A 5,434-nucleotide genomic window follows, 5' to 3' on the forward strand; every position below is an offset into this window, starting at 1 on the left:
CAGTTGTAAAACAGGTTGGGAAGCAGGAGTGGCATCCACTTCCTAAACCCCATACCTCTGGAAACTCTATGAACTTGGAGAAACAATGATATCTATGGAAAAGCATTAGGTCTTTTGTTCATAAAGTCACTATGAGTCGACCTCGACTCGACGGGAATTGACAACAACAACAACATACCACAATACTGCAAAATATCAGGAATAGGAGAAGCTATGTAAAAGGAGATATATTTGGGAATTCTCTGAATTTTCTCCACATTTTTATGTAAACTTTAAACTGCACTAACTGGGAGAAAGTCCACTTTTGAAAAGTGGAATGAGAAATCTATAAAGTAACATCTGTCAAGTGAACTTCATAAGTATCTTGACTTGGGCAAGTTCTAGTTTGTGCTTCATTATTTATGGTACATGTTTAAGATCACGTTGGGTGGCCCAGCTGTTCCTCCTGTGAATTAGGAGTGGTGGACACTGCATATTTCTTAAATCCAAAACTAATAACTTTACCTTCTGATCCAGTTTAGACTGTAGTCAGAGATAGTTTAATACAAGATGTAGTTAGAAGCAGTTGGTAGCTGAATGCAACCTCAAACCAGAGCAAGGCTTTGTTTCTTTCATTTTGAATCTTTTCTGTGGTTTATAATATGATTGGTGACTAGAAAAGTCCAATATAACCATCACATTGCATCTTGGTTAAAATATGTGCAAAGGTATAAACATTGGCAACAGCCTCAGTTTAGGAGAGGTCCTGTGTTTATTTAAGAATCTGGCATGATAGTAATGAAACTTCTGGCATGTGCTTTCTTTCTTAAGGGAGAAAAAAAAAGAATCAAATGACCTGTATTAGAGACTATTTGTTAAAGCCTACATGTGGTGCTTATTTGATTTTCAGCAAAAACAATGAGAATTGTAGGCATGTAGAAGGGCCAAGGGTAGAGAGAGTTACCTACAAAATCCAAAACTCTTGTTAACAGGAAACCAGTGTTACAGACATTTTTTTAAAATCCTGAAAAAAGCAATATTACTGGACCAAATGATAGTCTCAGTATAAAGAAAACTATACATGCCACTTCTCAGTGTTTCTTAGCACACATCTTAAGTTTCATTGTTAAAGAGTCAAATTTTCCAAATCAGAGAAAAAGTATTACTTCATGGTTCCCCAGTTTCCAATCACTTAACTTATGAAACATTGAAGTTTAAGAGTCAAAGTCTCCAAGCTCCAGGCATCTGTTTGATGTTGAGGAGGTCTATGACAAATTCACTTTCAGTGTTAAAAGACTCTTTGTGCCGCACTTTGAAAATATATTGCTTTATAATAAATCTCCAGACTCTGACACAGTCAGTGATGAGGTTTTCTTTATTGACTTATGCAAGAGGATATGTTTGCCACACCTGGCTCTCTGGGAGATGAGAGTGGCAGATTTTAAAATCTAAGTTAACAGGAATCTTGAGTTTTGTGGCTGAATTAATGACTTTTGTCGTTTTCTGTGCAAATCAGGTAGTCTTTTAGGAGTGAATTCTCCACGCCTCTCTGGCTTTGAATTTCTCTCTACAGCTGGAGAAGATACCACATTATAAAATATGAAATAAATTAAAACTGTTAAAATATCTGTTAATTATGAAGAGTTTGTTATCATGGCACTAATCATTGAACTCAGAAGTGGATACAACTATTTCAGCCCTTGTGGTAACTGTTTCATCCCATGCAAAATGGTTTGCTTTCTAGTTGCTTCATGACAATAACAATAACAACAGCAAAGAAATAATACAAACAAAACTCACTGTCAGCTAGAATCTGACTAGTGATCTTCCATTGGGTTTCCAGTCTACATATCTTTACAGGAAGAGACTGCCCGTCTTTCTCCCTTCGAATAGATGGTATATTAAAACTGCTGACCTTTTGGTCAGTAGTTCGATACCTGAAGCACTTTGCCACCAGAGCTTCAGATCATTTTGTTATTATTGTTATTGAATATCCAATGGACTGCCAAGAGAAACAAAGATATGTACTAGAGAAAGTGAAACCAAGGTTTTCCTTGAAGGTATGAATGATGCAATTTTGTCTCACATACTTTGGCAAAGCTGTCCAGAGGGGCCAATCCTTGGAGAAGGACATCATGCTTGGAAAGGTGGATGGTCGACACAAAAGAGGAAGACTCTCAATAAAATGGATCAACACAGTGACTAAAGCAATGGACTCAAGTGTGTCAGATTTAGTGGGGTTGGCTCTGAATAGGGCAACTTCCAGATCCACTGTTCATATGGTCAGTATGAGAAGTAGTCAACACAATGGCACATAACAACAGGAGCCAAAAATACTGTTAACAACTGTAGTTACAGAATAAATCTTGAAATCTGATACTATAAATAGATATTCCAAGTTTATACTTCTTGTTAAGTATATCCTTGATTGTTGTTGTTGTTGATTGCCTTTGAGCCTAGCATGACTCATAGCGACTCTATGAACAAAATGCCTGAAGCCCCTCCTACAACTATCAACATTTATCAAAGTCTATAGAGATTCCAGAGACATGTTGTTTAGGAAGTGGATGCCATTCCTGCTTCCAATGTCCTTGATAAACATAGGCTTTTTTCATTTCCATATTAATTTTATAAACACTTTGTGAATTTCTGTATACTTACAAACATGCTGATATTTTATTTTACTGTGTTGAAGTTTTCAATCTATTTGAGAAAAGAGATAATAAGTTGTGCTGCAATTCCAAAAACACACAGTACAAATCCAACACTGTTCCAAGAGAGAAGGATGGGGAATCTCCTCCTGTGTGATTTACTGCTCATGAAAACCCATGAGTGGGTCAGCTAATGGCCACACAACAACAGCAACATTACAACGATGGGTATAATTCCTATTCTTTTGGAATTTCTTTAATTTCTCCCCAAAATGGGTTTCTTTTTATTTTATTTATTTTCTTGCTTCTTCATTTTATTTTAATTGTTAATATAGTTGTTATTAAATGATATCAAGTTGACTACAACTCATAGCATCTCTTATCCTATTGTGTGTCATCCTCATTACCTCTGACATACTTGTGCCCATTGCAGCAGTCACTGTGTGTGTTAACAACATCATCTGAAAACTGAATAATGACTAAGGATGAGAGAAGAACTGATGCCTTCAAGTCACAGTACTTGAGAAGGGTACTGAATATCCCAAAGCCAGAAGAACAAGCAGACGTCCTAGAGAAATTGTATTATTGTGTGTTAAGGTAGATCACTATTGTGGTGCTGTCTAGTTCTTTCTTCAAGTCTGTTAACTATTCTTTTATGTAAATTTCAGATCTATCATTTGATTCATAAATCTCGACCAATGTTGTGTCTTTAATCAATATATAGTGCCCTTTTATATCTCCCCCCACTGTAGTGAGATTTATTAAGATAATAGGTTAGAGAATGAATGAGACAAAAATAGCTCACAATGCAAGTCCAGATTTAGTCCAAAAGTCACAAGCCAGCTTCACAAAGCACAATTCCTCCATTATTAAAAATCCAGGTTCAGTTCAACAGCACAATTGCAAGAAGCCTCTGGTTTCCTCAATCATTGCAGCAAACTTTCTCTCACTGCAATTGTAAGTTAGCTTTTTCTTGAATCATTCAGCAAGCAAAACCTTTAACTGTGGCCTTTATCTCGAGGGTTCCTCTAGTTACACCTTGCCATAGTCTCTTCTCAGCAGTGCCACAGTCTCTTTGCAATTTCTTCACCACCATCAATCAACACTGGGGAAATTCACTGGTCTATTTTAGCAGAGATTAATTAGCATTGCCAGTACTGCTTTTGTGTGAATGCCATTTGTTTGTTATATATTTTTAAAAATTCTAGCCTTTTATTTTTAGTCTGTCATGTTTTCCTCACGAATATTTGTCTCTTGTAGGTAAAATATTAATAAGCTTTACTTTCTTTATACATTCTGCTACTCTTTTTTCTTTTTATTAATACACTTAAGCCATTCACATTAAGTGAGATTGTTGACAGGCCAAGTATTATCTCTGCTGTTTTGTTGTGCTTCTTTTTTTGTTGTTTCTGGTTACTATGGTCCATCCTCTTTTCTTTGCTGTCTCTTTGTGAAAGACTTTCCTTCAAATTTTTGGTAAATTTGGTCTTGTTTTCACAACTTCGTTAAATTCTTGATTTTCTGCAAATGACATAATTCCTTCTTCATTTTTGAAGGACTGCTTTGATGGTTACAGGATCCTTGACTGGCAATAGTTTTCTTTCAGCCTTCTGTAATGACAGCACATTGTATTCTTGCTTGCCTAGTTTTTCTGTGAAATCAGTCATTAATTTGTTTTTCTTTGTAGATGACTTTTTTTTTTCTAAAGCTAATTTTAAGTTCTATCCTTACCTTTGATTTTGGAGAATTTGACTATGATATGTCTTGATGGTTTTCTTTTGGGATATATTTGGGGTTCTCTGAACTTTTTAATGTGGATTTCCCTATTCTTCATGATACTTGGGGAGTTTTCTTCCAATACTTCTTTCACAATTTTCTCAATGCTTTCTCTGTCCCTCTCATATTCTGGGAATCAAATAACATGTGTGTTGCACCTTTTGATGTTATCACATATGATTCTAATGTTTTCTTTATGTTCTTATCCTCCACTTGACTGAGTCTCTGTTCCATATCTTCTATTCCACTTTTTTCGCCTCTCCAGCACACTGGAAACATCTACCATTTCAGCCTTGATATTTTAGATTGTGTTTTCATGCATTTCTGTTATTTCCAATACTTGTAGATTGCACCCTCTCTATAATGTCTATTTTTTAATTTCTTCTACTTTCTAATGTATAGTATAAACTCTTTCTTCCACCTTTTGCAATTTTTTCAGTAGTTGTTCATTCTGCTCCCTCCATGCTAATTTATTTCTTCTGCCTCCTTGTCTCTGGGGTATTCATTGGGGTCTGCAATATGTTCTGCTTTTATTTAGGAAAAGTCATATTTTTTCACTGTGTTTGATGCTTCTTGCTCCTTTGACTATGATAGGAGACTCTGCGTATTGCTTTAGAGCACGGAGAAGCCAAAGCTAAAGGAAGAAATCAAGAAATCAAAGAGCTGAACAGAAAAGTTCAAAAGCCAGCTCGGGAGAGCAAAGCAAGATACTATAATAGAATGTGCAGAGAGCTCGAGTCAGAAAATCAAAAGGGCCGGACTCGCTCAGCATTTCTTAAGCTGAAGGAGTTGAAAAACAAATTCAAGCCACAAATAGCAATACTTAAAGATAGTTTGGGTAGAATGTTGAATGATCCATGAAGTATCAAAAGAAGATGGAAGGAGTACACAGAATCGCTGTATCAGAAGGAATTGGCTGACACAGAGGAATTTCATGAAATAACATATGAGCAAGAACCTATGATGATGAAGGAGGAGGTTCAAGTTGCTCTGAAGAAATTGGAAAAAAACAAGGCTCCAGGAGTTGA

This window comes from Elephantulus edwardii, unplaced genomic scaffold (genome assembly GCF_000299155.1).
Source record: "Elephantulus edwardii isolate Elephantulus edwardi_28Jun2011 unplaced genomic scaffold, EleEdw1.0 scaffold00090, whole genome shotgun sequence".
Taxonomy (NCBI): Eukaryota; Metazoa; Chordata; class Mammalia; order Macroscelidea; family Macroscelididae; genus Elephantulus; species Elephantulus edwardii.